At 41.2% G+C, this 17480-nt stretch overlaps 1 protein-coding gene across 4 annotated transcripts in view; it reads right to left on the bottom strand.

The window, feature by feature from the left end:
* Positions 1 to 7661, bottom strand: part of Fatp1 (Fatty acid transport protein 1) — a 186391-nt gene extending 178730 nt beyond the window's left edge. For 3 of the 4 annotated variants that reach the window (XM_071677795.1, XM_071677794.1, XM_071677792.1), the window contains exon 1: positions 7537 to 7661. The gene's annotated coding sequence lies outside the window, so the exon portion shown is untranslated. The remainder of the gene's footprint in view (positions 1 to 7536) is intronic. The other variant, XM_071677793.1, reaches the window with a different exon arrangement.
* Positions 7662 to 17480: the final 9819 nt, after the last annotated feature.

Below are 17480 nucleotides of genomic sequence, written 5' to 3' on the forward strand. Positions count from 1 at the left end.
CCCATCTCTCTCCATCAACTTTCAGTTTTACCCATATCAATCTAGAATTCACTTTCTTACACTCTATCACATACTCCCACAACTCCTGCTTCAGGAGTAGTGCTACTCCTTCCCTTGCTCTTGTCCTCTCACTAACTCCTGACTTTACTCCCAAGACATTCCCAAACCACTCTTCCCCTTTACCCTTGAGCTTTGTTTCACTCAGAGCCAAAACATCCAGGTTCCTTTCCTCAAACATACTACCTATCTCTCCTTTTTTCTCATCTTGGTTACATCCACACACATTTAGACACCCCAATCTGAGCCTTCGAGGAGGATGAGCACTCCTCGCGTGACTCCTTCTTCTGTTTCCCCTTTTAGAAAGTTAAAATACAAGGAGGGCAGGGTTTTTGGCCCCCCGCTCCCGTCCCCTTTAGTCGCCTTCTACGACACATGAGGAATGCGTGGGAAGTATTCTTTCTCCCCTATCGCCAGGGATATATATGTGCACATATATATATATGTGTGTACATGACAGCTAGAGACTGAGTGTGAACGAATGTGGCCTTTGTTGTCTTTTCCTAGCGCTACCTCACGCACATGCGGGGGGAGGGGGTCGTCATTTCATGTGTGGCGGGGTGGCGACGGGAATGAATAAGGGCAGACAGTATGAATTATGTACAGGTGTATATATATGTATAAGTTGAGATGTATAGGTATGTATATGTGCGTGTCTGGACATGCATGTAAATACATGTGTATGTGGGTGGGCTGGGCCATTCTTTCGTCTGTTTCCTTGCACTACCTCGCTAACGCGGGAGACAGCGACAAAGTATAACATAAACAATAAGAATACATGAGTGGATGTGTCTTTCTTCATCTGTTCCCTGGTGCTACCTTGCTGATGCAGGAGACAGTGATCAAGTATATAAATGAATAGTAAATAAATACCTCTCTATTCTCTGTGTGTCAAAGAAGGCAACTAAAGGGAGCTGGAGCGAGGCACTGGAAACCCTCCCCTTCTTGTATTTCAATTTCTAAAAGAGGAAACAAGAAGCCAGGCAGGGAGTGCTCATCCACCTCAAAGGCTCAGACTGAGGTGTCTGAATGAGTGTGGATGTAACAAAGATGAGAAGAATGGAGAGATAACTAGTGTTTGAAAAAAGAAACCTAGATGTTCTGGCTCTTAGTGAAAAAAAAAAAGCTGAAGGGTAAAGCAGAAGAGTGGTTTGAAACTGTCTTTGAAGTAAAGTCAGGGGTTAGTGAGAGGGAAAGACCGAAGGAAGAAGTAGCACAACTCCTGAAGCAGGAGTTGCGCGAGTGTGTGATAGAGTGTATGAAGTAAATTCTATATTCATGAAGATAAAACTGAAAGTGTATGGTGAGAGATGGGTGATTATGGTGCTTATGCACTTGGCCATGGAAAGAAAGATGATATGAGGCAAGGTTTTGGGAGCAGCTGATTGAGTGTCAGCAGTTTTGATGTATGAGACTGGGTATTGGTAATGGGTGATTTAAATGTGAAGGTAAGTAATTTAGCAGATTGAGGTACAATAGGGGACATAGGGTATTCAGTGATATTAATGGAAATGGTGAAGAGCTTGCAGAGTTGTATGCTGGAAAAACTGGTGACTGGGAATACCTGGTTTAAAAAGAGGGATATACATAAGTATACATATGTGAGGAGGAGAGATAGTCAACAGGCATTATTAGATAACATATTAATTGATAAGTATGTAAAAGAGAGACTTTGGGGTGTAAATATGCTGAGAAGGGCAGCTGGTGGGATATCTGTTCACTATCTTGTGGTGGCGAGGGTGAAGATTTGTGGGTTTCTGAAAAAGAGGAAATATTGTTGGGAGAAGAGAGTGGCAAGAGTAAGAGAGCTTGGAAAGGAGACTTTGCATAAGGAAATACCAGGAGAAACTGAGTGTAGAATTGCAAAAGGTGAAAGTAAATGAGGCAAGGGGAGCGAGTGAGGAATGGGAAGTACTTAGGGAAGCAGTGATGGCATGTGTAAGACATGAATGTGGCATGCGAAAGGTGAGCAGGTTAGAAAGGGCAGTGACTGATGGGATGAAGTAAAATTGCTAAGAGAAAAGAGGAGCATTTGGACTTTACTTACAGTGAAGTGTAAAGGAAAGTAACAAGAGGTCAAGAGGAAGGTGCAAGGGTTGAAAAAGAGGGCAAATGACACTTTGGGTGAGTATCAATAAACTTTATGGAGAGTAAGATGTTTTGGAAAGAGGTAAAGAATTTGCAAAAAGCAAAAAAACAATGGGAACATTGGTGAAGGAGTCAAAAGGTAAAGTGATGTAAAGGTAAAGTGATGAAGTTAAGAGGAGATGGAGCGAGTACTTTGAATGTATTATGAATGCATTTGTTGATAGAGTGGAAGATATAGGATGTTTGGGAACATGGACAACAAGAAGGGAGAGACCAAACTGGAGAGGAAAGGGTGGAATGAAAGAGATTTTGAGCAACTGGGGCCTAAATATGCGGGACGGTGAAACGCATGCACGGGATAGAGTAAACTGGAATGATGTGGTGTACAGGGGTTGACATGGTGTCAATGGACTGAAACAGGACATATGAAGTGTTCAGGGTAAGCCATGGAAAGGTCTATGGGGCATGGCTCTTTTTAGAGAGCTGTAGTTTCTGTGCATTACATATGACAGCTAGGGAATGGATGTGAGTGAATGCTGCCTATCTTCATCAGTTCCTAGCACTACCTCTCGGGCTCAGTCCTCTGTTCTTAACGCAGTGGGTATGAAATATATATATATATATATATATATATATATATATATATATATATATATATATATATATATATTTTTTTTTTGCTTTGTCGCTGTCTCCCGCATTTGCGAGGTAGCGCAAGGAAACAGATGAAAGAAATGGCCCAACCCACCCCCATACACATGTATATACATACGTCCAACACGCAAATATACATACCTACACAGCTTCCCATGGTTTACCCCAGACGCTTCACATGCCCTGATTCAATCCACTGACAGCACGTTAACCCCGGTATACCACATCGATCCAATTCACTCTATTCCTTGCCCTCCATTCACCCTCCTGCATGTTCAGGCCCTGATCACACAAAATCTTTTTCACTCCATCTTTCCACCTCCAATATGGTCTCCCACTTCTCCTCGTTCCCTCCACCTCTGACACATATATCCTCTTGGTCAATCTTTCCTCACTCATTCTCTCATGTGCCCAAACCATTTCAAAACACCCTCTTCTGCTCTCTCAACCACGATCTTTTTATTTCCACACATCTCTCTTACCCTTACGTTACTTACTCGATCAAACCACCTCACACCACACATTGTCCTCAAACATCTCATTTCCAGCACATCCATCCTCCTGCGCACAACTCTATCCATAGCCCACGCCTCACAACCATACAACATTGTTGGAACCACTATTCCTTCAAACATACCCATTTTTGCTTTCCGAGATAATGTTCTCGACTTCCACACATTCTTCAAGGCCCCCAGAATTTTCGCCCCCTCCCCCACCCTATGATCCACTTCCGCTTCCGTGGTTTCATCCGCTGCCAGATCCACTCCCAGATATCTAAAACACTTTACTTCCTCCAGTTTTTCTCCATTCAAACTTACCTCCCAATTGACTTGACCCTCAACCCTTCTGTACCTAATAACCTTGCTCTTATTCACATTTACTCTTAACTTTCTTCTTTCACACACTTTACCAAACTCAGTCACCAACTTCTGCAGTTTCTCACATGAATCAGCCACCAGCGCTGTATCATCAGCGAACAACAACTGACTCACTTCCCAAGCTCTCTCATCCCCAACAGACTTCATACTTGCCCCTCTTTCCAAAACTCTTGCATTCACCTCCCTAACAACCCCATCCATAAACAAATTAAACAACCATGGAGACATCACACACCCCTGCCGCAAACCTACATTCACTGAGAACTAATCACTTTCCTCTCTTCCTACACGTACACATGCCTTACATCCTCGATAAAAACTTTTCACTGCTTCTAACAACTTGCCTCCCACACCATATATTCTTAATACCTTACACAGAGCATCTCTATCAACTCTATCATATGCCTTCTCCAGATCCATAAATGCTACATACAAATCCATTTGCTTTTCTAAGTATTTCTCACATACATTCTTCAAAGCAAACACCTGATCCACACATCCTCTACCACTTCTGAAACCACACTGCTCTTCCCCAATCTGATGCTCTGTACATGCCTTCACCCCCTCAATCAATACCCTCCCATATAATTTACCAGGAATACTCAACAAACTTATACCTCTGTAATTTGAGCACTCACTCTTATCCCCTTTGCCTTTGTACCTTATTATATATCATTATCATATATATATCATTATCCCTGGGGATAGGGGAGAAAGAATACTTCCCACGAATTCCCTGCGTGTTGTAGAAGGCGACTAAAAGGGAAGGGAGCAGGGGGCTGGAAATCCTCCCCTCTCATTTTTTTTTTAAATTTTCCAAAAGAAGGAACAGAGAAGGGGGCCAGGTGAGGATATTCCCTCAAAGGACCAGTCCTCTTTTCTTAATGCTACCTCGCTAATGCGGGAAATGGCGAACAGTATGAAAGAAAAGATATATCATTAAATTTTAGGGAGAATAAAACGATGTTTCGAAAGCAGGTAAATAAAGTGCATAAGACAAGAGAACAAATGGGAACTTCGGTGATGGGGGCTACTGGGGAGGTAATAACAAGTAGTGGTGATGAGAGGAGATGAAGACTTGTTGAATGTGTTAGATGATAGAGTGGCAGATATAGGGTGTTTTGTTCGAGGTGGCATGCAAAGTGAGAGGGTCATGGAGAATGATTTGGTAAACAGAGAAGAGGAAGTGAAAGCTTTGCAGAAGATGAAAGCCAGCAAGGTGGCAGGTTTGGATGGTACTGCAGTGGAATTTATCAAAAAGGGGGTGACTGTGTTGTTGACTGGTTGGTGAGGATATTCAATTTTTGTATGGCTCATGGTGAAGCGCCTGAGGATTGGCAGAATGCATGCATAGCGCCATTGTACAAAGGCAAATGGGATCAAGGCGAGTGTTCAAATTACAAAGGTATAAGTTTGGTGAGTATTCCTGGGAAATTATACAGGAGGGTATTGATTGAGAGGGTGAAGGCATGTACAGAGCATCAGATTAGGGAAGAGCAGTGTGGTTTCAGAAGGGGTAGAGGATGTGTGGATCAGGTGTTTGCTTTGAAGAATGTATGAGAAGTACTTAGAAAAACAAATACATTTGTATGTAGCATTTATGGTTCTGGAGAAGGCATATGATAGAGCTGGTAGAAATGCTTTGTGGAAGGTAATAAGAGTATATGGTGTGGGAGGCAAGTTGCTAGAAGCAGTGAAACTTTCATTGAGGATGTAAGGCATGTGTACGAGTAGGTAGCGAGGAAAGGAATTGGTTCCCAGTGAATGTTGGTTTGCGGCAAGGGTGTGTGATGTCTCCATGGCTGTTTAATTTGTTTATGGATGGGGTTGTTAGGGAGGTGAATGCAAGAGTTTTGGAGAGAGGGGCAAGTATGCAGTCTGTTGTAGATAAGAGGGCTTGGGAAGTGAGTCAGTTGTTGTTCGCTGATGATACAGCGCTGGTGGCTGATTCATGAGAGAAACTGCAGAAGCTGGTGACTGAGTTTGGTAAAGTGTGTGAAATAAGAAAGCTGAGAGTAAATGGGAATAAGAGCAAGGTTATTAGGTTCAGTAGGGTCGAGGGACAAGTCAACTGGGAGGCAAGTTTGAATCGAGAAAAACTGGAGGAAGTGAAGTGTTTAAGATATCTGGGAGTGGATTGGCAGCGGATGGAACCATGGAAGCGGAAGTAAGTCACAGGATGGGGGAGGAGGTGAAGGTTCTGGGAGCATTGAAGAATGTGTGAAAGGTGAAAACATTATCTCGGAAAGCAAAAATGGGTATGTTTGAAGGAATAGTGGTTCCAACAATGTTATATGGTTGTGAGATGTGGGCTATAGAGAGGGCTGTTCAGAGGAGGGTGGATGTGTTGGAAATGAGATGTTTGATGACAATATGTGGTGTGAGGTGGTTTCATCGAGTAAATATTAAAAGGGTAACAGAGATGTGTGGTACTAAACGGAGTGTATGGCAGGGCTTTGGTGACAGGTTAGGGACAATGTCAACTCCTAAGAATGGAAACTATGGGTGACTTTAAATAAAAATCAGGAAAACACTTGTAAACAAATCAACAGAACCTATGGATACCCCACCTAGATGCTAATATGTAGAGCAGAAATAATAAATTACTTTGTTTCTGTGGATCAAATGGCTACTCAGTCTGTCACCTCTGTGGTGACATTAAGCAACATTTGTTCAAGGTTCACCCATGGGTGTGACTGATATATTTCAACAAAAATAGTGAACATCAAATTTTGATTGCTGTGGAGATTAGGTGTGGTTTTCACTAATTTTGTTGATTTTTCACGTGTATTACCTAGTTTTAAATTAACTTAACATTTATCAATATCTGTAACCCACATTACTATCACTTTTAACTGTTAGCATTCAACGCTATATGATGTTCAACATCAATGCCTGCAATATTATCATAATTTTGGTATAAATCAAGTTTAACCACATCATTGTCAGCTTTAGTGAATGATTTGGAACATTATATCTTACTAAATGATATTACATATAACAATAATAATGTACATTTGATAAATCTGGAGTCAATTAGGAGACAAGTAATACATTTGTAATACAAATGTGCAAAAACTGAAAACCTTACCCAATCTCCCACAGCTCAGATTATCCTAATTTTCAATATTTTAAGTATACCTGTCACACCCATGAATAAGAATCAGACAAATACTAACAAAAGACAACAAACTGACAGTAAACCAAGTGGTCATGTGAACCCCAGTAGCAGACCATTCAAATGGCATATTTCTTCTATACATTTGTATTACTGTGTGAGTTAGAAGAGGTTTGATGGGGTTTTTTGTTTTAGCTACTTTAACACGTTTTCCTTGACATACACGATTCTAAGTATGATATCCTTATCAAATACGTCGATATAACGAACCAAATCGTGCTCTGCAGAATAAAATCACTAAGAATCTACAGCTTATAGCGATTGAGCGCGAAACCAGAATTTTACCCGAAAAAAAGGCATTGCTAGGTTCTTCACTACGGTGTGTGGGTATTGGCCACTCGCTAAGGTGTGGAAGTTTGGGCAAGCCTTTAAAATAAGAGGTATGACATAAACATGGTTGAATTAAGATATAACGAGATCAGTTCTCCAACAATGTGAAGCTACAATATCTGCAAGCTATGAAAATGTAAATCAATCGAGTCACACTAATAATAACGCTTGTACCATTTATAAATTAGAGCGTCAAGTTAATATCCATGGATATCAAAGCTTAAAAAAACATTCACACAGCACTACACATCATTAACATAAGCTGCAGTTGAAATAATGTCGAAGATCTAAAAATATTATCTAAGTCAGGAGTTCAATTAAAGTCTTGGAGAACATGTTAACGTGTCTTACCTCTTCCACTACCATCGACTGACTGAGTATAGTGCGAACCCAAGCGGTAGCAGTAGCAAAGGCGTTAGTCGTGACTTGAGTCAATACACGATATGAGTGAAGGCATCTTCCGCTTTCTACATTAGAATATCTCTTATTGTGAAGTTCACATAGAGCAATACAATAACATGACCTTTCAATGTGATACTCAATACCCTAAGATCAGTAAAAAGCTTATTTGTTTACTGTATTCCGTACACTTACAAGTTGGTCTCACTGATAGGATCTCTTCTTTACCAAAATATTTCCATTCTTTTTATCTTAACTGATAATCAAAAGTGATTGAAAATCCTTGAGGAAAAGCAGTCATCTGACAACAGCCTAAGTTGATCAGTCTATTCTCAAAAACACGTACATCGAAATATATATAGATTTAAAATGCATACCAAAATTCCGTTTGGCCATGTAGCTGTTGCAAAATTATCAAATCTCGATATTATCAAAACAGATTCCTGGTTCTTTTCGACACTCCTCCTCTACATAAAATGTGCTGATGTCAGGAAACACCTCATCAAATGATATATGCTTCTTAAATCTAATGTGCATATCATAAGGATATTACGTCCCTTTCTAACATCTGTGGAAGCTAACCGGCGACTATTCCCAGAATCTTATCTCTCCCATCAAATGTTATCTTTTTTTTTTTAAGGATTTTTATGTTTGAAATTCAACTTGTATGAAGTGGTTTAAGGGTCATGCCACGTTCTCACCGTTCCTATAACGTACAATAACTTATGTACCTTGGTACGACTTTAGTGGGGCAGAGGAGGCTTAACGCGAGCTTTGCAAAGGGACCTATCCATGCGTCTCTTAAGGGTACAAGTAATGTTTGAAAAATACCCGGTGTGATACGGCAAACGGTTGAAGAGTTACGACCTGCATAAGGTAAACTGGCTCCCAGGTGGTGGCACGCTAAAGCGGGCAGAACCGCAGAACCAGTGTTAATTTCATGGGCGGTGGCATGCGTACTTTCATTCCCGAGCGGAACCAAGTTGACTTCTAGGTCCTCTGGTATTTTAAGTATTTTAACTTATGGAGTAGTCTTCAGGGAATAAGAGACCCTTCCATTTATCCAAGTTTATTATTCTTCCACAAAATTAAATGGATAAAACCAATCCTAAAAGAATTCTAAGAGTCGGATGTTGATAGTTTTTTCATAATGAATGTCTTTTCCCATGTAAGCGACATATCTCCAGGAACAATGCCCTTCTTCATTTATATCTACTTGATTACTGTCATGTACGGTGCACCGAAGCCATATAACCCTCTCCATAACCCTGGTTCAATCCATTACCACCACTATACACCACATTGCTTTATTATTTTATTATACTTAACCGCCATCTCCCGGTTAGCAAGGTAGTGCAAGGAAACAAACAGGAATGGCCCAACCAACCCACATACACGTGTATACATAAACGCCCACAGACGCACATATACATTTCAATGTATATATACATATACATACACAGATATATACCTATACACACATGTACATATCCACATTTGCTGCCTTCATCTATTCTCGTCGCCACCCCGCTAAATGCATCCCTCTCCCCCCAGCGTGGCAGCGCCAAGAACAGGCAAAAAAGGCCACATTCGTTCACACTCAGTCTCTAGCTTTCATGTGTAACGTACCGACTTTACAGCTCCCTTTCTACATCCAGACCCCACAGACCTTTCCATGGCTTACCCCAGATACTTCACATGCCCTGGTTCAATCTATTGACAGCACATTGACCCCGGTATACAACATCGTTCCAATTTATTCCTTGAACGCCTTTCACCCTCTATATTCAGGCCCGATCGCTCAAAATCTTTTCACTTCATCCTTTCACCTCCAGTTTGGTCTTCCGCTTCTCCTTCTTCCCTCCACCTCTGACACATAAATTCTCTTTCCCAATCTTTCCTCACTCATTCTCTCCATGTGTCCAAACCATTTCAACAAACCCTCGTCTTGCTCTCTCAACCACACATCTTTCTCACTCTTTCCTTACTTACTCGATCAAACCACCTCACACCACATATTGTCCTCAAACATTTCATTTCCAACACATCCACCTTCCTCCGAACAACCCTATCTAGAGCCCATGCCTCGCAACCATATAACGTTGGAATCACTATTCCTTCAAGCATACCCATTTTTGCTCTCTAAGATAATGTTCTCACCTTCCACACATTCTTCAACGCTTCCAGAACCTTCACTCCCTCCCCCACCCTGTGACTTACTTCCGCTTCCATGGTTCCATCCGCTCCCAGATATCTAAAACACTTCACTTCCTCCAGTTTTTCTCCATCCATACTTACCTCCCAACTAACTTTTTCCTCAACCCTACTTAACCTCATAACCTTGCTCTTATTCACATTTACTCTCAACTTTCTTCTTTCACACACTTTACCAAACTCAGTCACCAACTTCTGCAGTTTCTAACCCGGATCAGCCACCAGCGCTGTATCATCAGCGAACAACAATTGACTCACTTCCCAAGCCCCCTCATCCAGAACAGACTGCATACTTGCCCCTCTCTCCAAAACTCTTGCATTCACCTCCCTAACAACCCCATCCATTAAAAAATTGTCCTGGAAGTAAAGTCAGGGGTTAGTGAGAGGAAAAAAGCATAGGAAGGAGTAGCATTCTTCCTGAAGCAGGAGTCATGGAAATATGTGATAGAGTGTAAGAAAGTAAACTCTAGAATGATAAGGGTAAAACTAAAAGTGGATGGAGAGAGATGGGTGATTATTGGTGCCTATGCACCTGGTAACAAAAAGAAAGATCATGAGAGGCAAGTGTTTTGGGAGCAGCTGAGTGAGTGTGTTAGCAGCTTTGATGCATGAGACCGGGTTATAATTATGGGTGATTTGAATGCATAGGTGAGTAATGTGGCAGTTGAGGGTATAATTGGTGTACATGGGGTGTTCAGTTTTGTAAATGGAAATGGTGAAGAGCTTGTGGACTTGTGTGCTGAAAAAGGACTGGTGATTGGGAATACCTGGCTTAAAAAGAATTTTTTTTTTTTTTTTTTTTTTTTTTTTTATACTTTGTCGCTGTCTCCCGCGTTTGCGAGGTAGCGCAAGGAAACAGACGAAAGAAATGGCCCAACCCCCCCCCATACACATGTACATACACACGTCCACACACGCAAATATACATACCTACACAGCTTTCCATGGTTTACCCCAGACGCTTCACATGCCTTGCTTCAATCCACTGACAGCACGTCAACCCCTGTATACCACATGACACCAATTCACTCTATTTCTTGCCCTCCTTTCACCCTCCTGCATGTTCAGGCCCCGATCACACAAAATCTTTTTCACTCCATCTTTCCACCTCCAATTTGGTCTCCCTCTTCTCCTCGTTCCCTCCACCTCCGACACATATATCCTCTTGGTCAATCTCTCCTCACTCATTCTCTCCATGTGCCCAAACCATTTCAAAACACCCTCTTCTGCTCTCTCAACCACGCTCTTTTTATTTCCACACATCTCTCTTACCCTTACGTTACTTACTCGATCAAACCACCTCACACCACACATTGTCCTCAAACATCTCATTTCCAGCACATCCATCCTCCTGCGCACATCTCTATCCATAGCCCACGCCTCGCAACCATACAACATTGTTGGAACCACTATTCCCTCAAACATACCCATTTTTGCTTTCCGAGATAATGTTCTCGACTTCCACACATTTTTCAAGGCTCCCAAAATTTTCGCCCCCTCCCCCACCCTATGATCCACTTCCGCTTCCATGGTTCCATCCGCTGACAGATCCACTCCCAGATATCTAAAACACTTCACTTCCTCCAGTTTTTCTCCATTCAAACTCACCTCCCAATTGACTTGACCCTCACCCCTACTGTACCTAATAACCTTGCTCTTATTCACATTTACTCTCAACTTTCTTCTTCCACACACTTTACCAAACTCAGTCACCAGCTTCTGCAGTTTCTCACATGAATCAGCCACCAGCGCTGTATCATCAGCGAACAACAACTGACTCACTTCCCAAGCTCTCTCATCCCCAACAGACTTCATACTTGCCCCTCTTTCCAGGACTCTTGCATTTACCTCCCTTACAACCCCATCCATAAACAAATTAAACAACCATGGAGACATCACACACCCCTGCCGCAAACCTACATTCACTGAGAACCAATCACTTTCCTCTCTTCCTACACGTACACATGCCTTACATCCTCGATAAAAACTTTTCACTGCTTCTAACAACTTGCCTCCCACACCATATATTCTTAATACCTTCCACAAAGCATCTCTATCAACTCTATCATATGCCTTCTCCAGATCCATAAATGCTACATACAAATCCATTTGCTTTTCTAAGTATTTCTCACATACATTCTTCAAAGCAAACACCTGATCCACACATCCTCTACCACTTCTGAAACCACACTGCTCTTCCCCAATCTGATGCTCTGTACATGCCTTCACCCTCTCAATCAATACCCTCCCATATAATTTACCAGGAATACTCAACAAACTTATACCTCTGTAATTTGAGCACTCACTCTTATCCCCTTTGCCTTTGTACAATGGCACTATGCACGCATTCCGCCAATCCTCAGGCACCTCACCATGAGTCATACATACATTAAATAACCTTACCAACCAGTCAACAATACAGTCACCCCCTTTCTTAATAAATTCCAATGCAATACCATCCAAACCTGCTGCCTTGCCGGCTTTCATCTTCCGCAAAGCTTTTACTACCTCTTCTCTGTTTACCAAATCATTTTCCCTAACCCTCTCACTTTGCACACCACCTCGACCAAAACACCCTATATCTGCCACTCTGTCATCAGACACATTCAACAAACCTTCAAAATACTCATTCCATCTCCTTCTCACATCACCGCTACTTGTTTTCACCTCCCCATTTACGCCCTTCACTGAAGTTCCCATTTGCTCCCTTGTCTTACGCACCCTATTTACCTCCTTCCAGAACATCTTTTTATTCTCCCTAAAATTTACTGATAGTCTCTCACCCCAACTCTCATTTGCCCTTTTTTTCACCTCTTGCACCTTTCTCTTGACCTCCTGTCTCTTTCTTTTATACTTCTCCCACTCAATTGCATTTTTTCCCTGCAAACATCGTCCAAATGCCTCTCTCTTCTCTTTCACTAATACTCTTACTTCTTCATCCCACCACTCACTACCCTTTCTAAACAACCCACCTCCCACTCTTCTCATGCCACAAGCATCTTTTGCGCAATCCATCACTGATTCCCTAAATACATCCCATTCCTCCCCCACTCCCCTTACTTCCATTGTTCTCACCTTTTTCCATTCTGTACACAGTCTCTCCTGGTACTTCCCCACACAGGTCTCCTTCCCAAGCTCACTTACTCTCACCACCTTCTTCACCCCAACATTCACTCCTCTTTTCTGAAAACCCATACTAATCTTCACCTTAGCCTCCACAAGATAATGATCAGACATCCCTCCAGTTGCACCTCTCAGCACATTAACATCCAAAAGTCTCTCTTTCGCACGCCTGTCAATTAACACGTAATCCAATAACGCTCTCTGGCCATCTCTCCTACTTACATAAGTATACTTATGTATATCTCGCTTTTTAAACCAGGTATTCCCAATCATCAGTCCTTTTTCAGCACATAAATCTACAAGCTCTTCACCATTTCCATTTACAACACTGAACACCCCATGCATACCAATTATTCCCTCAACTGCCACATTACTCACCTTTGCATTCAAATCACCCATCACTATAACCCGGTCTCGTGCATCAAAACCGCTAACACACTCATTTAGCTGCTCCCAAAACACTTGCCTCTCATGATCTTTCTTCTCATGCCCAGGTGCATATGCACCAATAATCACCCACCTCTCTCCATCAACTTTCAATTTTACCCATATTAATCGAGAATTTACTTTCTTACATTCTATCACATACTCCCACAACTCCTGTTTCAGGAGTATTGCTACTCCTTCCCTTGCTCTTGTCCTCTCACTAACCCCTGACTTCACTCCCCAGACATTTCCAAACCACTCTTCCCCTTTACCCTTGAGCTTCGTTTCACTCAGAGCCAAAACATCCAGGTTCCTTTCCTCAAACATACTACCTATCTCTCCTTTTTTCACATCTTGGTTACATCCACACACATTTAGGCACCCCACTCTGAGCCTTCGAGGAGGATGATCACTCCCCGCGTGACTCCTTCTTCTGTTTCCCATTTTAGAAAGTTAATACAAGGAGGGGAGGATTTCCGGCCCCCCGCTCCCGTCCCCTCTAGTCGCTTTCTACGACACGCGAGGAATACGTGGGAAGTATTGTTTCACCCCTATCCCCAGGGATAATATACATATATATATACATATACACACACACAGACACACACACATATGCACATACACACACACACACACACATACATATATATACATATGAAAAATGTAAGAAACAATTTAGAAAACAAACTTTTAGCTTGAAATGAATGAAAAAAAATGAATGTCACATAATGGTTCAACCTCTGGCTATGGAAAAGGAAATGTACAATTTATTCACACAAACGTCAATAAAGAAATATACATAGGTATATGTATGTGAGTAGGAGAGATGGCCAGAGGACATTATTGGATTACGTGTTAATTGATAGGCGTGTAAAAGAGAGACTTTTAGATATCAGTGTGCTGAAAGGGGCAGCTGAGGGGATGTCTGATCACTATCTTGTGACGGCAAAGGTGAAGATTTGTAGAGGTTTTCAGAAAAGAAGTGAGAATGTTGGGGAGAAGAGAGTGGTGAGAGCAAGTGAGCTTGGAAAGGAGACTTGTGTGAGGAAGTACCAAGAGAGACTGAGTGCAGAACGGCAAAACGTGAGAGCAAATTACGTGAGGGAGGAGTGGGATGTACTTAGGGAAGCAGTGATGGCTTGCGCAAAAGATGCATGTGGCATGAGAAAGGTGGGAGGTGGGTAGTGAGTGGTGGAATGAAGAAGTAAGATTGTTAGTGAAAGAGGAGAGAGAGGCATTTGGATGATTTTTGCAGGGAAGTAGTGCAAATGACTGGGAGATGTATAAAAGAAAGAGGCAGGAAGTCAAGAGAAAGGTGCAAGAGGTGAAAATGAGGGCAAATGAGAGTTGGAGTGAGATCTCGAGTATCATTAAATTTTAGGGAGAGTAAAAAGATGGTTTGGAAGGAGATAAATAAAGTGCGTAAGACAAGAGAACAAATGGGAACATCGGTGAAGGGGGTAAATGGGGAGGTAATAACAGTTAGTGATGAAGTGAGGAGATGGAGTGAATATTTTGAAGGTTTGTTGAATGTGTTTGATGATAGATTGGCAGATATAGGGTGTTTTGGTCGGGGTGGTGTGTGAAGTGAGAGGGTTAGGTGAGAGAACGGTTTGGTGAACAGAGAGGAGGTAGTGAAAGCTTTGCGGAAGATGGAAGCCGACAAGGCGGCGGGTTAGGATGGTATTGCAGTGGAATTTATCAAATAAGGGGGTGATTGTGCAGTTGATTGGTTGGAAAAGATATTCATTGTATCTATGAAACATGTGAAGTGCCTGAGGATTGGTGGAATGCATGCTTAGTGTCATTGTACAAAGGCAAAGGGGAGAAAGGTGAGTGTTCAAATTATAGAGTATTCATGGGAAAATTATATGGGAGAGTACTGATTGAGAAGGTAAAGGCATGTACAGAGAATCAGATTGGGGAAGAGCAGTGTGGTTTTAGAAGTGGTAGAGGTTGTGTGGATCAGGTGTTTGCCATGAAGAATGTATGTGAGAAATACTCAGAAAAACAGATGGATTTGTATGTAGCTTTTTTGGATCTGGAGAAGGCATATGATAGGGTAGATAGAGATGCTTTGTACACCATTATATATCATTCCAACTCACTCTGTTCCAGGCATACCTCTCACACCCTTGCATACTCAAGCCCTAATCATTTTTTCTTGTCACTCCACTCTTCCATTTATAATTCAGACTTCTCTTTCTTCTTTTTCCCTTCTACATTACGACAATTTTTTTTCGCATTCATCAAAACTGTTGTTTATTTGCAATCTCTCTGACCACTGCATCAGTTTGTCTAACTTTGAATCTTTAAGTAGTATTCCTTTGTTGGCACCATATTTCCTACTTTTGTGTTATAGGCAAATCTTACAAAGGTAGTAGTTGGTAGGTAACCAATGACCAGGGAGGTATATTACCAGAACTAATCACATGAATATTGGGATAGTTAGTGATGGGTGCGTAACAAGCCAATGCCTCACTGTTTGTCAAGTTGCACTCTAACCCAGGTAACTATCTATTCTTTCTACCTCTCCCACACATGAATTACTGGTATTCTGTCTACAAACATACAATCTCTCCTCATCATACATAATACAATACAACTAATCTTTCATAACTTTAAATTTTCGTGTGGTGAGCACTGTGCGGTAGCCTTGCCTTTGACAAAATGGTAGGATTAATAGATAGTAGGTAGGAACATTTGGGTAGGAGCATTAGGTAGAAACATACGTAGTAGTAGTCGGCAGTAACATTAGGCAGGAGTACTAGATAGAAGTAGTCAGTAGGATCATTAGGTAGGAGTGTCTGCAAACTGTGCTAAAGTTGCCCTATGCCAGTTGCCTGTTAATGGTAAGGCACTACAGGCTGAGAAGTGGCAGTTTATTAGGTATGGAGACTATTGCTGTGGCCACCTACTAGAGGGAGTTCCATTTGGGAACAGGTGTCACATATATTGATGGATGGATAGAGAGATATGCAAATTTTGATACTCTGTAAACAAGTCTTGTCTCCATTATGATGATACAGATGATGAAAAGTATGGGCCCTATAACTTGGCCATTTGGTAACATGATTGTCACAGGAAGCCAGTCAGATGCTTTCCCAGTTAATACCATGCATTGTTTCTTGTTTGTAGGCCAATCAGCTACCCCTGCCCTGATTCAATTTTCTTATACCTTGAGCATTTTTTAGCAATATTTAATGTGAAACTTTACCAAAAGCCTTCAAAAAGTCTCATATTATAGCATTGGAGGGTGTTTTGGAGTACCAATAATTATACAGATGACTATAAAATTCTGTCAGGTTCATTAAGCACTATCATTTCAAAACTCGAATTTGGTAATTGGTTACAAGTGTCGCCTAGAATTTTAATAATTTTGTTTCCATCAGTTTCCCTAGGTCTGAAATGAGGCTGACAGGACTAGTTTGAAGTGCATGTTCTACTTCCTTATCTGAAAACTGCTGGTACATTAACAAGCTTTCAGTCTTTCTGGCACTTTTCCTTCTTGAAGTAATTTGTTGAATATTTTTGATCAGGAATGCTGTTTTTCAGCTTATCTCTCAGTTTTCTGGGAGAGATATCTGGGATCAGACTTGCATTTAACTTAATTTCTCCAAACATTTACATGAATCATGATATTCAATTTTCTATACTTCAGATTTTCAAATTTCAGTTACTAGAAATACATTTTGTACTTGTGGTATAACTGAAATACTTTTTTAGAAGGGAAAACATTTTTAATTGTCACTAAAGTGCTATTTTTGTTAGTTAATGGACAAATTGTTCTTTATTCTTGTTTCTTGGAAGTGTATTTTGGGTATTCTATATTCTTTTTATTTACATTAAGAAAAACACTTTTTCAAATTCTTTTCCATTGGTTCTAAGTCTCTTCTTAAAATATCATTGCAATCTCATGCATTTCAAGGTCCTGTTAGTCGCACCTAACTTTGATACCCTGTATCAATAAAATAAATTCCTATAATAAGTCTTTGCAGGGGTGCCAAATGGGGCGAATAACTTTGCCATTCTCCTTCCCCTTTGAAAGGGGGAGATTTGTTCTTAGTGGCCCTTTCTCTTTCTTTTTTTCATCTTTTTAAGATGAGCTCATAAACTGAGCAAAAAGCATGTAG

This window comes from Panulirus ornatus, chromosome 26, assembly GCF_036320965.1.
Source record: "Panulirus ornatus isolate Po-2019 chromosome 26, ASM3632096v1, whole genome shotgun sequence".
Classification (NCBI taxonomy): domain Eukaryota; kingdom Metazoa; phylum Arthropoda; class Malacostraca; order Decapoda; family Palinuridae; genus Panulirus; species Panulirus ornatus.